The sequence below is a fragment of the Helianthus annuus genome, chromosome 9 (assembly GCF_002127325.2).
Source record: "Helianthus annuus cultivar XRQ/B chromosome 9, HanXRQr2.0-SUNRISE, whole genome shotgun sequence".
NCBI classification, from domain to species: Eukaryota; Viridiplantae; Streptophyta; class Magnoliopsida; order Asterales; family Asteraceae; genus Helianthus; species Helianthus annuus.
The window spans coordinates 60,822,824-60,843,763 of record NC_035441.2 but is presented as its reverse complement, the minus strand read 5'-3'; positions in this window follow the sequence as shown (position 1 = coordinate 60,843,763).

Below are 20,940 nucleotides of genomic sequence, written 5' to 3'. Positions count from 1 at the left end.
AAACAATATTCTGAGATTGGAGGATATTCTTCATCATCCTCTTCTTGGTCAACAGCATGCACATTCTTGTTCTCATTTCTATGGTAGGATTTGAACTTGTTGCTCTTGAAGGAGGATCCTTGCTTATCTTGTTTTGAGGATCCTACTTGTCTCTCCTAGATCCTCTTGTCATCCTCTAGCCGGATGAACCTGAGTGCTCGAGTTCTTACTTCATCTAGATTCCTGCACGGTGTCATAACAAGATCATCATAGAATAATGAATCCTTAAGCAGTCCCATTTTGAAGGCTTCAACAGCCGTAGCCATATCCAAGTTGGGAATGTCCAAGGATTCTTTACTAAATTTAGTTATATAATCCCTTAATGATTCATTATGATTTTGAGTTATCCTGTACAAATCACTAGTTAATTTTTCAAATTTTCTGCTACAAGAGAATTGGTTATTGAATAAATTAACTAAATTAGCAAATGAAGTAATAGAGTAGGGGGGAAGACTTAGCAGCCATTTAAGAGCTGATCCTGTAAGAGTGGATCCAAATCCTTTACATAGGCATGCTTCCTTCAATTTTTCTGGGATAGGATTGATCTCCATCCTCTCCCTGTATTGTGCTATATGCTCCTCTGGATCCGTTGTACCATCATACAGTTTCATGGTAGGGATATGGAACCTCTTGGGTACCTCTGCATCACAAATTGGTGGTGCAAAGCGAGATACCTTGTGGCTTCCATCTGCAATCTCTGGGATAGGCTTGACTACCCCTGGAACGCTTGAGATCATGTCCTTTAGTTTCTGTAATTCCCTGGCCATAGCATGATTGGTACCTGTATCCTGCATGAATCCATGGTTAGTGGTAGGATAATTATTTAAAGTGTTACCTCCCATTGGGTTCAAGTTAGGGAATCCATATTGCTGGGATTCCGGAACAACGGAGGGACCAGTGGAAGCAATGGTCTGCATTGGAATGAAGTCCCCTTGATGGACATCTAGACTTCCTGTTTGCAAACTTCTTAGGGATCCTGGCATCTGTAAGGATCCTGGTATCTGGGATGATCCTGGAACGAAGGAAGATCCTTGAACCTGGGATGATCCTGGAACAAAGTAGGATCCTTGAAGCTGCTGTGCCCCCGGATAGGTTCCCGGATTCATGAAGGATCCCATGTATTGAGGATAGGATCCTATTGGCTGAAAATGTGAATCTGATGTCTGATTCATTGCTGCCGAGTTGAGACGTGATCCTCTTGACTCCCCTATGATTTGCACGTCGGGGATCCCTGATGGCTGGGAAGTGATCATTGGAGTATCGAAGCTCAAGGATTTGGGCATCAGTGGGGAATGATCCTCTGCCGCTTTCTTTTGTCTTTTGAGGTCTCCAATTTCCCTGAGGATCCTGTCATTAGTCTCATCCTGTCGCTGCATACGATCCTTCATCTGCAAAATTAAAGCAAATACATCACTAGTACTGGGAATAGAAGAATTCATAGCAGAAGAAGATAAAGGTTTAGAGAAAGTGGGAGTTGATCTTTTCTCAGTATTTTTCTGAGATCCTGCAGGTGGAGGAGGCAAAGTGATCTGTGATGAGGTGACTGCAGACGTCGCCGTGGACGTGTTCTTCAATGATGAAGCCATGTAACTTTTTGAAATGATTTCGAACAAAAAGATTTTCTTATGAATGAAGCACCAATTGCCCCACGGTGGGCGCCAAACTGTTTTGGTCAAAAATCACACAAGGATAATGTAACCAAACTTTATGAAAACGGGGTATGATGCTTGGTTAATTATGAAAGTAAAGGATCACTTCTGTGATAAAGATGCAAAGACACAATGATTTATATGAGGAAAAAGCCCTTGATCAATGAATGATCTCCGGCATAAAAAACCTCGGGTGATGGCAACTACCGATCACCAACTTCAATATAACAAAAATATGATTACAACTTTGGATGATAATGAGCTGAGTACAAGGATCACTATTGCTTTTGGTGTCTAAGTGTGTGAGAGTTGCGTTGTACGTCGTGTGTCCTTCCGAATGAGGAAGAGTGGTATTTATACATGTGTAGGTGACCTATTTTAGGTAGCTAAACTATTATTCAGCTCATTACCCCTTTAGAAATGAGATACAATCTAGCCTAAATAGCCGCCCATAAATCAAGCCTAGTTTCCATATCCTGTGCAACGTCTTTCTTCGATTAAGCTCTTGCCATATTTGTGAAGACGCGTCCCTGGATCATGATGTCTAGAGCATATCCTGCTAGATGTTCCTGCAAAACAATATTGTATTGAGCGGAAGTAGCCGTTAGTATAAGGATCACTATAATGTCCCATGATCCTGATCCTGAAGTCCTCCTGAGGATCACTGTCTGCCAAAGGAACAAGGATCACTGGTTAGGATCACTTATAAGGATCACGTATAATAAAAATCCAGCCCTAACAATACTATTGTTGTTAGAACTAATTTTCCAATCAAGAATGTCCTCAGGAAACCAGAGATGTCCGGAAGAATGGCTAAGTGGGTAGTAAAGCTTAGTGCCCATGATATAAGATATGAGCCTAGAACAGCCATTAAATCTCAAGCACTAGCCGACTTTGTGGCTGATTTTAGTAGTGATCTACAAAAGGAAGCAGAATTGGAGGTCCAGCAGCTGGACGAGATCAAGGATCCTTGGATACTACACACTGATGGATCCTCAAATGTCAAGGGCACAGGGCTCGGGATACTACTAAAATTGCCACAGGGGGACATAATACCCCACTCCATAGCCTGTGAGTTCCAAGCAACCAACAATGAGGCTGAATATGAAGCCTTAATTGCTGGTTTACAAATTGCTAAGGATATGGGGGTGAAATATCTTAAAGTATACATAGACTCATTATTGATCACTAATCACTTTAATGGATCCTATGCTGTTAAAGGTGAAAAACTAACCAAATATTTAGAGATAGTCAAAGAATTGGCACTCTCTTTTGTTTCTTTCAGTTTAACACAGGTACCATGGGAGGAAAATACAGAAGCTGGTGCATTAGCCAACCTAGGATCATCCTTGAAGATCCCAGAGGATATAAGTATCCCCATCATCCATATCCTGGCTCCTGCTATTGAAAATCAGGTGGCCATGGAAATAGAAGAGGATACTGCAGTGATCCCTAGTGAGGAAACACAATCTTGTTCAGGATCATGGATCTCACCAATCATGAGATACTTACAACACGGGGAAATTCCTACAGGAGAAAATCAGAGAGCTTTCAGGATTAAGGTACCCAATTCACAATCTTAAACAATATGCTATATAAACGATCTCTTGCAGGACCATATTTAAGATGTATCGAGGATCCTGAAATTCAAGATGTATTGAGAGACTTCCATGAAGGAGATTGTGGAAACCATACTGGGGGCAGGGCATTGTTCTCAAGGATCCTTAGAACAGGATACTACTGGCCAACTATGAAAAAGGATGCTCTAGAATATGCCAAGAAGTGTGATCCTTGTCAAAGACACAGCAATATCCTTCATCAGCCGGCTGAATTTCTACATCCTATACCATCCTCTTGGCCATTCATGAGATGGGGGATGGATATAGTTGGCAAGCTCCCTAAAGCACCTGGTGGAAAAGTATTTATGCTTTCCATGACCGACTACTTCTCTAAGTGGATAGAAGCTGAAGCTTTTGCTCAAGTCAGAGAAAAGGAAGTTATATCCTTTATTAAAAGAAACATTATAACTAGATTTGGCATTCCCTCTGAAATTGTATGTGATAATGGTTCCCAATTCATTGGGAGCAGAACCACTAACTTTTGTGACAGTTGGGGAATTAAGATGATAACATCAACACCAGTCCATCCACAAGCCAATGGTCAAGCAGAATCATCCAACAAGATCATCATCAACAATCTGAAGAAGAAGCTAGGATCCAAGAAGGGGAAATGGGCAGAGGAATTGCCTTATGTGATATGGGCTGATAGGACAACTCCCAAGAATGCCACTGGTCAAACACCCTTCTCTTTAGTATTTGGGGCAGAAGCAGTGATCCCAACAGAAATGGTGGTTCCAACTGCTAGAACAAGTACTCGTGATCCTGAAGAGAATGCTGCAATCTTAGCTCAAGACTTGGATACTATTGAGGAAATCAGGGATCTGGCTAGGATACGGATGGCAAGCTACCAACAAAGAATGGCTGGTGCTTACAATAAAAATGTCAGGATAAGGAAGTTCCAAGTCGGGGATATGGTGTTGAGAAAAACATTCCAAAATACCATCAATCCTGCTGATGGGAAATTGGCACCAAAGTGGGAAGGCCCCTACTTGATTGAAGCCGAAGCAGGAAAGGGGGCATACAGATTGCTAACCATGGAAGGAAATTTGTTACCAAGAGCCTGGAATGCTGTTCACTTAAAGAAATATTTCATGTAAGCAGGATCCTTCTGATACATATGATCCTTACATTGAAAGCATCCCCGAAGGATCCCAGCGATGTCGATGATCCTCACTCTGGTAAAATCTTTATCTTAAAACTATTCCATTTCCTTATTTTGTACCTAAGGATAAGGATCATGTATCCTTCATCCTCCTCTCACGAGAATTTGAGTTATGATAGTCCAGGTATCCTCAGCATATCGTTAAAGATCTTCAAAAGCACCTCAGATCCTTGGGTTCAACCCCAGTTATCCTTGGGCTTGTCCCCAGTTTTCGCCAGTAGCGCACGATGATCCTGGTATAGTTCACGTCTTTGGGACCAGTACCCACTTTCGGGGCTGACAACCTCATCGTACTGGCTATACCCAGGATCCTACGTATAATGGTAGACGTACCATACATCCGTTCCTAAGGTTTCTAACGTTTTCATGTTAGCTAAGGTTTTGACATTTTCATGTCACCAAGTTTGGATAGTCGCCAGTAAGGGCCATACTCCAGTTTATATATGATCCTTGGGCTCGTCCCCAGTTATCCTTTGGGCTTGTCCCCAGTGATCCTTTGGGATCATCCCCAATTATCCTTTGGGCTTGTCCCTAGTTACTAACTTAACTTTTATATTGGCTTAGTCCCAAGTTATATTCCATTTTGCAGGTTTCCAAAGTAAAACAATTAAGGATCCTTAATCCTTACTACCCCTCAAAGTCCTACTTACGGTTATCCTAATTAAAGGTTGGGATCCTAACTTGGATCCTCAGGTATGATCCTTGACTGTTTTGATTATACTCATTATTCTGAACAACCCTTACGCTTTGACAACTAAGCCTATGATCCTTGAAATAAACTACCCTGAAAATTTTCAATGATAGGATATTTGATCTAGGATCATATCCTAAATTTCTTAAACATGATTTGCTCAACTTTTGTTACTCTAACAAATATGTTTCTAAAATAATTGGACAATAAGAGGATAAATAAAGGATAACAAAACAAGGTAAGCCAGAAAGATTAAAGTTATTTTATTAACAAAGGATCTTAAACCCTTTCAAAAAGTTGTCAAAATTGCCAACCCACGTTTCTACCAGCAAAACGTGGCCCGTCCACATGGGTTGGCAAAGGGTGTCCATTGTCTATGCGGTCATAGCAGGTGCAGGAAATTAAAAGCGGCAGGATCACAAAGGCTTCATCCCCCAAACAGATGATCCCTCCACCATTTGCGATCCTACCTATTGTCCAAAGGATCCAGGATCCTTAACCCTAAAAACTATTGTTTAAGTTACAGTCCATAAATTGTTTCAGAACATCAACAACCACAAAAACCACTACCAAACTTAAAAAAAATGGGCTCCGGCCTAGTCTCGAAATATCCATCATCGCCCAATCCTGCAGCTCAAACCTTCGCTGCTCCATCACCACCGGCTCCACTAGCTTCTCCACCCTGATCCTTGCCAGCATCACCACCTTCCAGCATTGGGATATCCTCAGCTTCATCATCATCCTCCAACTCCGCCAGCCTTGCCTTCCAGACCTCCACATCCCATGTGCTCTTGTCAAAGGCAGGATCCTGAGCCTCTGTAGCCATCTGCAATTGGATCTTATACATAGCTATTGCGGCAGAGACCTTAGCATCCTGGGTGATATCATGCTTCTCGTAGTCAAAGTTGATCAGTGCTTTGACAGCTTCATCCTTGGTAGCCCGGAGCTCCTTCTCAAGATCAGCAATCTTGAGATCCTTCAGCACACCCATCTGTTGGAGGTCAGCAATTTGGCGATCTTGATCTTCAACGTGGTTAACATAAGTTTCTATTTCGGTAAATTTCTACAAGAAAAACAAGATATAACATCAGACACAAGTGATCCTCAAAACCGTCAGGATAACCAACAGGGGCAGTGATCCTAACCTCATTGAAATAATCAAGAAACTGTTGGCAGAGCAGAGGAAATCCTTGAAGATCCTCAGAAGCTTTTCTCTTCTTTCCCTTACCCCTAATAGGTGCTTTAGGGGCTGAAGCAGAGGGACTAGCAGCAGGGGTCTTCTTCCTTGAAGACTTGACATTGGCAAGATCATCAATACCAAACTTGGAGGCGGACTTGACAGATTTCCCAGCACCTACACAATCAAAATAAGATAAGTACCCTAACTAATTTAACAATCTTACATAGAACTACTTTTTAAATGAGGATACTTACTTGACATTGTGGCAGATGCGGAGGATACTTCCTGTGAATCTTGGATGGTGACTTGAAAACTTCTGGTTTCAGGATCAAGCTTTCTGAAGGCTAGAACTCTCTCTCTTGCAGCAGGGGTCAACTTGAGATGAGCAACGGATATAGCTGAAAAAACAAAAAAAAAAGTGTTAGTGATCCTCAGCCTAAGGAACAAGTCGGATGATGATCCTTCTAGGATCCTCTATCCTACCATGAGTAGCCCACTCCTTGGGCAGATCCTTCCCATTAGGGATGGAATCCCTCCTAACAAAGAAGAATCGTCGCTTCCAGTTCGTGTCATTTTTGGTGACCTTAAGAACAGGGTGATCCTCTCTGGCTTTCCGTTTGAACAGATATCGACAGGAACCAAACGTTGTGATATCATATAGCTCAGCCAGCTCCGCCATCCCTAGGTCGATCCCCTCCTGCTCAATGATCCTCTCGAGGGTATACAAAACCCTCCAGATCATCGGCATGGCTTGGATATAAGATATGCCGGTCAGGGAAAAGAAGGATTGGGTGAAAGCTGGAAAGGGATACGAATATCCTATGGTGAACGGAGTAACAGGAAAGGCTACCCATGTGTCAGAGATAAAATCGCTTAAAGTGGTGGGAGTGAAAGAGTTGAAGATAGCATCCGCCGGAAAACAGTGACGGATCCTATCGATGTGAGCATCGGTGAAGCAACACCTCTCAGTGGGAGAGTCCTTAATGATCCCTTGACCTTTCAAGGGGCTGTTCTTCTTGTGATCCTTGTGAGGGGAATTCCGGAGCAACATATTCGCGGTAGAATGAAAAGAGAAAGAAAAAACAGAGTAAGAGAAGGAAAGAAAAGAGGAAGAATACCTGATCGATCTTTTGGACGAGATTATAAAGGGAGTAGCTCTTGCATTTAAATGCAAATTGATCCTAACTCTATCTCCTGTTTATAATGATGATCTGCAGGATTGTCACTTCTATGACGTAAGGGTTACAACGGCTAGTCCGACTTTAACGGCTAGTTATACGAGTCGCCCGTTGCAGATAAGATCAAGCAAAATATAAATTGTTAATTTACAATATAACTCCTTATTTTGGGGGCAATTGTTAGGGCTGGATTTTTATAACACATGATCCTTACATGTGATCCTAACCAGTGATCCTTGTTCCTTTGGCAGATAGTGATCCTCAGCGGAGTTCCAGGATCAGGATCACGGACCATCATAGGATCCTCATGCTAACAGTTGCTTTCATTGAATCTAATGTTATTTTGCAGGAATGACTAGCAGGATCCGCTCTTAGCATCACAATCAAGGGACGCGTCTTTACAACTTTGGCATATGCTTAATCAGAGATGAACGTTGTAAAGGATATGGAAACTCGGCATGATTTAAGGGCGATAATTTAGGCTAGATTTACTTTTATTTCTAAAGGGGTAATGAGCTTATTATTAGTTTGTTTACCTAAAATAGGCCACTCACACTTGTATATATAACACTCTTCCCCATTCGGAAGACACAACACATTTCTCACACGCTTAGACACTCGATACCATAGTGATCCTTGTACTCAGCTCATTATCATCCGAAGTTGTAACCATTTTTTCTTATATTGAAGTTTGGTGATCGATAGTTGCCATCACCCGAGGTTTTTTATGCCGGAGATCATACATTGATCAAGGGCTTTTTCCTTGGATAAATCCTTGTGTCACTTGCATGTTTCTTACTAAAGTGATCCTTTACTTTTTTAACTAACCAAGCATCATACCCCGTTTACATAGAGTTTGGTTGCATTATCCTTGTGTGATTTTTAACCAAAACAGTATGCACACCATTTTGATTTGTCTTTAGCTGCGGCTGGTTTGTCATTTTTTCTGGGCCATCTGTCTTTTTCTCCTAGATTCTGCATTGCAAGGATTAGTTCATGATTATCAACGGAAAAACAATATTTAGAAATCGGAGGATAATCCTCATCATCCTCTTCTTGATCAACAGCATGCACGTTCTGGTTGTCAGTTCTATTGTAGGATTTGAATTTGTTGCTCTTGAAAGAGGATCCCTGCTTTTCTTGTTTTGAGGATCCTACTTGTCTCTCCTGGATCCTTTTGTCATCCTCTAGCCGGATGAACCTAAGTGCCCGAGTCCTTACTTCGTCTAGGTTCCTGCATGGTGTCATAACAAGATCATCATAGAACAATGAATCCTTAAGCAATCCCATTTTGAAGGCCTCAACAGCTGTGGCTACATCCAAGTTGGGAATGTCCAAGGATTCTTTACTAAATTTGGTTATATAATCCCTTAATGATTCATTATGACCCTGAGTTATCCTATATAAATCACTGGTCAATCGTTCAAATTTTCTGCTACAAGAAAATTGGTTATTGAATAAGTTGACTAAATTAGCAAACGAAGTAATAGAGTAAGGGGGAAGAATTAGCAGCCACTTAAGAGCTGATCCAGTAAGAGTGGATCCAAATCCCTTGCATAGGCATGCTTCCTTTAACCTTTCTGGGATTGGATTGATCTCCATCCTCTCCCTGTATTGTGCTATGTGTTCCTCAGGATCCGTTGTACCATCATACAGCTTCATAGTAGGGATATGGAATCTTTTGGGTATCTCAGCATCACAAATTGGTGGTGCAAAATGAGATACCTTATGGCTTCCATCCGTAATCTCCGGGATAGGTTTGACTACCCCCGGAACACTTGATATCATATCCTTCAGTTTCTGCAGTTCTCTGGCCATAGCATGGTTGATACCTGTATCCTGCATGAATCCATGATTAGTGGTAAGAGAATTATTAAAAGTGTTACCTCCCATCGGGTTCAAGTTAGGAACACTGGATGTGAATCCATATTGCTGGGATTCGGGGATAACGGAGGGACCAGTGGAAGCAATGGTCTGCATTGGAATTAAATCTCCTTGATGGACATCTGAACTTCCTGTCTGCAAACTCTTCGAGGATCCTGGCATCTGGAAGGATCCTTGAAACTGGGATGATACTGGAACGAGAGAGGATCCTTGACCCAGGGATAATCCTAGAAAAAAGGAGGATCCTTGAACCTGGGATGATCCTGGAATAAAGGAGGATCCTTGAAATTTCTGCACTCCTGAGTAGGCTCCTGAATTCACGAAGGATCCCATATACTGAGAATAGGATCCTGTCGGCTGGAAATACGGGCCTAATGCCTGAGTCACTATTGCTCAGCCGAGGTGCACTCCTTTTGGTCCATCAACATGTTGAATGTCTGGGATCTCTGATGGCTGAGAAGTGATCATCAGAGTATCAAAATTCAAAGATTTGGGCATCAGTGGAGAATGATCCTCTGCCGTCCTCTTTTGCCTTTTGAGATCTCCGATTTCCTTGAGGATCCTGTCATTAGTTTCATCCTGCCGCTGCATACGATCCCTCATCTGCAAAATCAAAGTAAACATATCACTAGTACTGGGAGCAGAAGAAGTTAAAGCAGAAGAAGATGAAGGTTTAGAGAAAGTAGGGGTTGGTCTCTTCTCAGCATTTTTCTGAGATCCAGTTGGTGGTGGAGGCAAAGGTGGAGTGCCCTGAGATGAGTTGACTACGGACATCGCTGCGGAGGTATTCTTCAACGATGAAGCCATGCAACGCTCCGGAATGATCACCAACAGAAAAACTTTTTTATGAATGAAGCACCAATTGCCCCACGGTGGGCGCCAAACTGTTTTGGTCAAAAATCACACAAGGATAATGCAACCAAACTCTTTGTAAACGGGGAATGATGCTTGGTGTGATGAACAAAGTAAAGGATCACTTAAATGTAAACTGCACAAGAGACACAAATATTTATACGAGGAAAAAGCCCTTGATCAATGAATGACCTCCGGCATAAAAAACCTCGGGTGATGGAAACTACCGATCACCAAACTTCAATATAAAAAAACAATGGTTACAACTTCGGATAGTAACGAGCTAGGTATAAGGATCACTATAGTATCGTATGCTAAAGCGTGTGAGAAATGTGTTGTGTCTTCCGAATGCTGAAGAGTGCCCTTTATATAAGTGTGTGTGGTTGTATTTTAGGTAAATCACCTAACTACTAGCTCGTTACCCCTTTAGAAATAGAAGTAAATTTAGCCTAACTAATTGCCCTTGAATTGTGCTGAGTTTCCATATTCTTCATAACGTCCATTTTTGATTATGCATGTGCAGAATTAGCGTGACAGATTCCTTGATTATGTTGCTAAGACCAGGTCCAACTCGTAATTCCTGCAAAACAACATTAAATCCAAAGAGAACAACCGTTAGTATGAGGATCCTTAGGATAATCCATGATCCTGATCCTGAAGCTCTTCTGAGGATCACTACCTGCCAAAGAAACAAGGATCACTTGTTAGGATATCATGTAAGGATCATAGGTCATTAAAATCCTGCCCTAACAATTATCCTGTTAAGAATGTGCTTAGGAAACCGGAGATGTCGGGTAGAATGGCTAAGTGGTCGGTAAAATTAAGTGCCTATGATTTAATATATGAACCTAGAAATGCAATAAAGTCTCAGGCTCTAGCAGACTTTGTGGCTGATTTCAGTAGTGATATTCAGAATGAAGTAGACCTAGAAGTGCAGCAACTAGGAGAAAACTTAGAATCCTGGACAATATATACTGATGGTGCTTCTAATGTAAGGGGTGTAGGTTTAGGTATACTATTAAAATCGCCACAGGGGGACATAATACCCCAGGCTGTTAGATGTGAATTCCCTGCTACTAATAATGAGGCAGAATATGAAGCTTTAATCGCAGGATTAGAATTGGCTAAGAATATGAATATCAAGAATTTGCAAGTGTATGTTGATTCCTTGTTAATTACTAATCATTTTAATGGATCCTATGCAGTCAAGGGTGAGAAACTAATCGAATACCTCGGTATTCTTAAAAAACTAGCAGGATATTTCGATATTTTTACACTTGAACAGGTACCAAGAGAGGATAACGCAGAAGCAGACGCATTGGCAAACTTGGGATCATCAATCAGGATACCAGAAGGGACCCCAATACCGATATCACATATCCTGTATCCTGCAACGAATCCTCAGGATAAAGAAGTAGCAAGTATTTAGGATCCTGAAGCTATGTATCCTGAAGAGGATCCTAAATCCTGGACGGCCCCAATCATGAGATATCTCAAGGAAGGACATATCCCCGGAGACGTAAATCCTAAGGCATTTAGGATGAAGGTATCACGATTCACTATTATAAATAATATTTTATACAGGAAATCTCTTGCAGGACCATACTTGAGATGCTTGGAGGTTCCTGAAGCCAAAGAAGTACTTCAGGATATACATGAAGGGGATTGTGGTAACCATACTGGGGGCAGGTCATTATTCTCAAAAGTATTGAGGACAGGATATTATTGGCCAACAATGAGAAAAGATGCCGCAGAGTATGCTCGAAGATGTGATGTGTGTCAAAGACATAGTAACATATTGCATCAGCCCGCTGAACCGTTATATCCTATTGTTTCCCCTTGGCCATTTATGAAGTGGGGCATGGATATAGTAGGAAAATTACCAAAGGCCCCGGGAGGAAAAGTCTTTATGCTAGCAATGACGGATTATTTCTCTAAGTGGGTTGAAGCTGAAGCATTTGTCCAAGTTAGAGACCAAGAAGTAGTATCCTTCATAAAAAGGAATATCCTGACCAGGTTCTCAGTTTATAAGCAAGAGAACTACTGACTTTTGCAAGAGTTGGGGAATTAAAATGGTAACATCTACTCCAGTACATCCTCAAGCGAATGGACAAGCAGAATCCTCAAACAAGATAATTGTCAATAACTTAAAGAAAAGGCTTGGAGCCAAAAAAAGAAAGATGGGTAGAAGAATTACCCTTTGTTTTATGGGCTGATAGGACAACGGTAAAGAATGCAACAGGCCAAACCCCATTTTCCTTGGTATTTGGAGCAGAAGCAATGATTCCGACGGAAATGACAATACCCACTGCAAGATCTACCCTTAGTGATCCTGAGCAGAATCCTGAAGCCTTGAGTCAGGATTTAGACACTATAGATGAGAAGAGAGATGCGGCAAGGCTAAGGATGGCAGCATATCAACAGAGAATATCCAGGGCATATAACAAGAATATTAGGACCAGAAGATTTAAGGTTGGAGATTGGGTGCTAAGAAAGGCTTTTCAGAATACTACTAATCCTGCCGATGGCAAGTTAGCTCCAAAATGGGAAGGACCATACGAAGTTGAATCAGAAGCAGGGAAAGGAGCACACAGACTCAAGAATATGGAGGGGGATATGCTACCGAGGTCTTGGAATGCTATATACCTTAAGCTTTATTTCAAGTGAGTTTAGAATTTAATTTCTAACTCAGGATGGTATGAATTCTACCTTTTTAAATGTGTTTGGTTTAATTTATTCTTTGTAACCCAATACTGACTTAAGCATCGGAGGGGTGTTAGCCAAGCTAACACCCACCTTAGTTTACAATTGTTTTGCAAGATATGTTTCAGGATACAGCTCCAGGATATGTACTCAGGATAACTCGAAAGATTAGAGGATTGGCCCCCTCTCTCACGTTTAAGGGATACTGATCCCATCACAGGTTTAAAGGTATTCACCTTTCTTCCGAATTGGGTTTAAACACCCCGCCTGGAGCGCAAGTTATTCAGGGATAGTTCAAGGTGGCGGGACCAGTCCATGTAAAAGTGGCTGACAATTTCGTTACTGTTGGCTATATCCTGAATCCTAAAGGTATATGAGGATTTATCACCCTCTCTCATGAAAGGGTATTTTCATACTCTCTAAGGTTTAAAGGTTTTCACCTTTCTAAGTCTTGGAGTTTATACACTCCCGCCTGTAGCGCATGAAAATTTGGGATTTTCCCCAGGATACAAGGGATTTATCTCCAGTACATCCTTGGGTTTTGCCCTTGGGACGTAAAAAATTGCCTATACAATGGAAACTGACATTCAGAAGATTTCTAAAGTATTTGAAGGCATTGTACACAGGGGACATTCCCACCAAGGTGGTGTAAAGCTAAAAGGATGAGGCTTGGAACTAATGCACTAAGTACCTTGCATAGGGGACATCTTCATTGGAAGAATTGCAAAGGGATTGAAGTTTGGTAATAGGTTTATACCCTATTTCTGGTATGAACTTTCCTTTGTAAACATCGTCTAAGTTTTCAGTAACATTATGTTTTATAAAAGGATAAGTATCCTGATATATTCTCAAAGTCTTTTTCAGGATATTTGATTAGGGTGTTTGAAACTAGTGTTAGTTTGGAACTTTGATTATTTAAATATTATCGAAAACTGGTTTTGGAAAATAGATTGTTTATCAAAAACTTTCTACAAAGTTGAAGGGATGTTTGGAAGTTCTATCTAATAAAAAGTTTTTACAGTATATCGCTGAGCATACTAATCAGGATATCTTATAAGATAGCAGTATGAAATTTTTTGCAAAGCTAAGAGTTACACTAAGTAATGCAAGGTAACAGAAAATAAGTCAAAAGATAGTTATATTATTAACAAGTCAAAAGTTGTGCTTTTGGTTTCACCTCAAACCGAGGCCCATCCGCCAAAAGCACGATTAGTTTTTACCATACTTGTGTAACGGTTGCAAGGTATATCTCAAAACAGGACCTGTCCACCTACAACCGTTATCACATTCAAAACAAGTTATACTAATTGATGACCAAGGGCTTCGTCCTAAAACCTAGGACCCATCCACCTTTGGTCATCACATTGTTCTAGTGCAGGAAATGTAAATTGTTCGAAGACAAGAAAAGTAAATTGTTTATGCAACCAAAACCATGAAATAAAAAAAAGTGGGCTCCGGCCTTAGCACGTACATCCATCATCGCCCACTTTGCTGCTTTCAAGGGGCAGCACCCTCTTCAACCATCGCTTCATCAGCACCTGCACCAGCATCACCATCGGGATTCTTCTCAGCATCACCACCAGCATCGGCCGCCGCATCCGTTGTCTTGGGAGGATCCCCACCAGCATGCTTTGCAGGACGTTCCACAGGGGTGCCTTTGAGATCCGCTAGTTTCGTTTCCCAGGCCTTGACATTCCAGGAAGGGCATTCAAAGCCCAAGGCCTCGGCTTCATAGGCCATCCTTAGCCTGGCTTGAAGAAGGGAAACAACAACGGATCCTTTAAGGCCATCCCGGTAAGAACTCATATCATGCTGGTATTGAAGATAGGCAGCATCCAGCTTGGCTTGGGCGTCCTCATTGGCCTTGTGTATAGCGGCTTGGTGCTCCTGGGTCATTGCCTTGAATTTATCTTCATAATGCTTGGACTTAGCAGCGGCGATCATCCCTTGGTCAGCGATGGTTTCTTCAGCTTTCTTGAGCTTGATCTCCAACATCTTGTTAAGCCCACACGCATCCTCATAAAGGAACATGAGACGTTCCAGGCCCTACAACCAAAAGTACAAGTATCAACATATGTGTAAAATATCCAGGATAATAGTTAACATACATGTGCAGGATACCAGATGAGGATTTTTACCTGATTGAGGAATGAAGTCATAAACCCACTGGCTTCATTGAATCCATAATTTTCATATGGAAAAGCCTCAGAGATAGCCGGAGAATCTGTTTCTTTCCTCTTCCGAGCACTGGAAGCACGGGTCCTGGTGGCTGGAGGAGGCTTGGGAGTGGTAACGGCTTTCGAGCTGCTGGGTCTGGAAGACGTGGGAGCCTTAGGGCTTGGTTCTTTCTTTACCGGGATGGGAGCAGAGTAACTATCCAATTCGTCGAGATCGAAGACCTCTAGAGCTTTGACTGGGGCTGCATAAAAGGGAAAAACGTTTAACTCTTGAATATTCATAAGTTATTATATTTGTTTCATATGTATTAATGTGCTTACCAGACATGTCGGAGCTGGATCTTTGGCTTGAACTTGCAAATGACAGAGAAAAAGTTCTCTCGCTTTCTGGGAGTTGATAAATGCTTTTGCTTCTTGAATCTGATTCAGCGCTTGGGGGTGCTAGATCTTTGAAATTTGCTGCACAAGAAATAAAGATGTCAGTTCAGGATATAACTTTAGGATACGGTTGGGGATATTCCTAAAACCCTAAATCCTACCAAAAGTTAACCACTTCACTGGAAGATCAAAACCTCCAGTGATGGAATCCCTTTTTACAAAAAAGAACTTTCGCTGCCATTTTTCCTCATTCTTTGTGGCTTTAAGAACGAGAGGGTTTTTGGAGGTTGAGAAAAGGAGAAAACGACTGTTTCCATGAGAACGAAAGCGGTAGGCCATCGGGAGGTCTTCAATGCAAAGGTTGGGGATAAATCGAGATCTGATCTGATCCAAAGTCACCAGCACGCGCCAAACCATGGGCATGGTTTGGGCATAACTGAGACCAGTGAGTTCGAAGAAACGGGATATAAAAGCCGGAAAGGGGTATCGGAGTCCGATAGAGAAAGGGTAGGCCAAGAAGCACACCCATTCGTTGGAAGAAAAGTCCGATCGGACTTCTCTGTCGAAAGGGCGGATGATCGTACCAACAGGGAAAGCATCGGAAGCTTGCAAGGCAGCAATGTCAGCATTGTCGAAGGAGCAGACCTCTTTCTCGGGTTCTTTTAGAAGGTTTTGGGCTTCGAAAGTTGGGATTGAATCGCCTGTGTGGGATCTAGTTCCGCTAGCCATGAGGGATTTCCGTGGAGAAAAAAAAGAAACAGAGAAGAAGGAAAGAAAGGAATTTACCTGAAGATTCCGGTGGAGATGATGGTTTATCAAACGAAAAGAGAGAAGATATAGGGGCTAAATGGATAGCCATCGAGTAAAAAACGCGTGGGAAGTTGCACATTGTCACTTCAAATGTCCAATCGTATTAATTGCCTCGATTCACGACACTTGTACCCAAATCATATTGTAACACTTAGTTGATCCGCACCACATCCTGCACTGTATCCTGATATTTGAAGCAATAGAAGAACAAGGCAGCTGCGATTGTCAGCTCCCGAGGTTTTATGCCGGCGATCTAGATTGATCAAGGGCTTTCCTCGTACATCTCGTGTCATTTACTTTACTTTTTGCTCATTGTTTGATCATAGATACAGCTCGATATCCTGAGCCGTATCCTGAAACTGTTTTTTGCAAAGAACTTGATTAACACATTTTTGAACACATTCTCTTAGCACACTACCTCACTTAACTAATTTGATCACTTAATTGCTTCAGTAATTTTTGACCAAAACAGTGAGTATCCACCTTCTAAACTTATTTTTATTGTGTACAAGTCGGTTGTTACAAAGATTTCACCAAAGTAGTTGTCTTTTGTGGGAAATACTTGATGATGTTTTATAAACTTTTTAAGGGTTTTACAAGAAGCTAAAGTTGGTGAACCATGTGTCTTACGTGGTGACTTTGTCAAATAAGCAAGTTATAGTGTTTTATCTTTAAACATTTTAGACGCATGTAAACTAATATGTTCAGTATGATAAATTTTAGAAGCTTTAAAAGTATAGATCACTTTATATTTATAAGTAAAAATGGTTCTTAGTGTACTAGTTAGAGATATGATATGTTATGGTATTTTCAAGTATTATGGTGGAAATATGATTCTACAACCCTACAAGACTTATGGTGGAAATTACAGTATAATTATTATAGTATTTAAGACAAGATAAGTTTTAAACGTATTTGAAAGAATACTATATCCTTAACATAAGTATATACTTCTTTACAATTGTGGCATTCAAATTAAAAAAAAAATATTGGAATAATTATTTTATTAAATCTGATGTGTATATCTTTACACCTTACAAGACTAGTATACATATATATTGTGCTAAATATGTATCTAGTGAAAAATGTCAAAGATGGACTCAAAAGATATATTTACAACTTACCTATATTTTTTTTTCTAAAACAAAGATTTTTTTACAAGTATATATATCTTTATTAAAGATGTATATATATATATATATATGTTAAGGATAGGTACATATACTTGGTCGGGACACGAAACCATCTTTTAATTTTACACGTATGATGTTTTTTTGAAGTTAAATATATAGAAATATAGCATGCATTACTTTATTTATATAATGCGAGGTGTATTTCAAGATATATTTTCCTAACATAAATATATAAGTTATATATATTTAATTACCGTACTAGACCAGTTACGACCTCTAGTTAAAGTATATAAATATCATCGTTTCATTGGCCTACCATTGATTTCTTATTAGAATATAAGGGCGTGTTACAACATCTATTATCTATATTAAAACAATACATTTTGGTGCCACTTGGCATAATTTTAAACCATTACTTGCCACATAGCATCTTAATACTCCCTGGTGAAAAGAATTGAGCGCTAAAACTACAATGGCATATCTCAAATGAGAGGATTGGATTTAGCTTCTATCATACGCTTTGTATCAACTCTCTCTCTCTCTCATTATGTTGACCCTCTTTCTCATTCTTCATTCGGATTCTAAACCCTAGATCAAAATTCGTCTGCCTCTTTAGGTCTCTCAATCGTCTGCGACAATCTTCAATCGATCTGCAAATCACAATCCTCTACAATTGACTTTAATGTTTGATTTCGTTGATCTTCTTATAGTTTGATTCTGTGTTAATCCTTTGCTGTATTATGATTTCTTACATCTAAGATGGTATGATTCCGATGGTATGAATCATCTCCAAGAAGGCCTGATTCCGATGGTTTGTCATCCATCGGTTAAACTGAATCGAAGATGTTCATTTTTTGTTTGTTTACAGATCTAGGGTTTTGCGTTCAAGTTTCTGTATCTAATTTATGTCGTTTAAGCTTCTATCAAGGTACATGTATTTGTTTTTTTTGGTTTACTAATTAGTTGAACAACTGTGGTCATTACAGAGGTTTATGGTAAGCAATAATGATGTGGTTTTCAAACATCAAAGTTATATACTGCAGGTACAATGGGTTTCATGTTACTTAGCTATTTTTGATTATTGGAAACATGAATATTATCTTGATGATTTTGAATATGCAATTAAAACCCTAATGTTTTTTTTTTCAAATCTCTTTTAGGGTATATTATGTGAGTACTGATTGTTTTAGGGTTATAGGTCAGAAATTGTGGTTTTTTCTGTTGTGTTTCTATAAATTATTTTGGTGGCTACCCCTGGCTGATGTTTTAGTGATCTATAGAATACTAAAGGATTCATCTTTAAGAACCTCAAGGTAGGTACAATGCAATTTGATCAGCAATTTTTGGAAGCTAACTTTGAATAAAAGTGATTAAGGAACTAATACATAATGAAGGAGTTCAGGAATAACAGATTTTTGCTTCTGAGAAGGTTGGGTAAGTTTATGATTCCCCATCATGCAAGTTTTTTGTTTATGTATGTATAGGCAATTTTTTTTTATTATAGAGTTGTAAGAAAGCATCTCTTTTATGGCAAACCACAATTAAATTCAGTATGAACCTGTAGACTATACAAATACACTTATAGATGCTAAAAATGAGATTGAATTCATGATTATAAGTGATGAGAACATAAAATTTTAGTACAATTTAGTGCTTCTTGGTACCGAATCTCATGTTGAACAGAGTGGATTGTTGTAAGAGCTGGTTCGTCGAGGATGGGATTGTGGAAATGTAAGTTAACTACGTGTTGTTCAATGTGACTGAGTGATGCTTTAGAGTCAAAACAATATGATTGTGACTTTATGGTGTTAAGTTATAGATAAAACAAAAAATTAGTTGTTTGTGATGTTCCTCTTTTCTCTTTCTTTTTCTTATTTTTGAACTTGAAAAATTGTAGCTTAATGTTTCCTGTATTGTTGCTATTTGATGCGACAACATGACCAATGTGTGTTTTGTTACTATTTAAAATATGCAGTAAGATATATACAAAAGTTCATGTTTTTGCTCTATGACCTAGATCTAAATAGTAAATTCTTAATTTCTGCTACTCCCATCTGAAATCGTTACCCTATTATTGCTATTCTTATTGTAATTTGTTCTTTGCATGAGATCATGGTTTGTTCATACTTTTTTTTTACTTTCGTCTATTTAATCTGAGCATTCGCTTTCCCTTTATGTATTGGTTAACGACAAGATGGAAACGGTTAGATCTGAAGCAAAGGCATACACAACTGCTGACATTATGGTTGCAAGCATATTTTTCCCTTTTTGTTGTAATTGGTATCGCATTTGCTCAAGAGGCAATGATGGTACCAGGGTTCTATTGCCTTACAGCCAAATTCATCTTGTATTTTTTTTTAATTTTTATATTTGTGTTTGCATCAAATATATTATTCAATTATATGTATAATCTAATTACATTTGTGCTATGTTTTGTATCGCAGCAAAGCTATACCTACCTAAAGTTACTCGATTAAGTGAACTGCAATGAGCTCGATACAAACACAAATTATATGTTAAAGCTTCTAAAAAAAGGATTTGGAAAGCCAAAATTTGAGATTAGTAAAGATATATGCGGCCTAAGTATTTTCAGGCCAAAGAAGGTATTGATTATGGGATCAGTTCAAGAGATTATGCGTGTGAGAAATGGGTATGTTTTCAATTAGTATATATATTTTAGCGTTAAAATACTGAATACAAATGAATTATTACTACAAGGAATGCTATAATCTTTAAGAGGTATAAAAAGTTGGGTAAACTAAGTGTTTTAATATAGTTATTTTCCATGGCATGACTATATAACCCTTGGATTAATTAATTAATACTATATGGTTTTCTAACATTTTTAGTTTTTATGGCATTTCTAATTTGTTGTTTTCTGTAGGTTGATCTTGCTCATCTGTTAGCAGCTCGTGATCAAGAGCTACAGACACTTTCAGCTAAGGTAATAATGTAATGATCGTATCAGCTGGTTTTGTTGTTTACTATATGATAGGCAGTTAGGCACCCTTTAAATTATATTTTGGAATATAAGTTTGTATAAAAATTTCATAAAATAGCTTAATTTGTATATGCAGATGAATCACCTACAATCTGAATTACGTCTCGCTCGATCCCTGGTTGCTGAGAAAAAGACCGAAATCCAGGGTGTTCGTAACACGAACAATCAGGTATTTATGATACCGTAAAATGTCAAATAAAGATTGTAATGTATAATTGACCCGATATAACAAAGATTCCAGCAGAGATGGTTTGCCCTGGTGGCGAACAAGCTTTTATCAGTAGAATGATTCAAGATAGTTTGTTTAATATGATATATATTTATTTAAGAGTTTTTTTTTTTGTGAGAAAACATCGTTTAATATGAAATCAAAGGTTCTATTCTATGAAGTCTTGATGTAAATAAATATGACGATATGGATGAATCATACATAAGTTACATCAAATGGGCAAGTCATGGCTACATCTTTTATAATTGTTTGTAG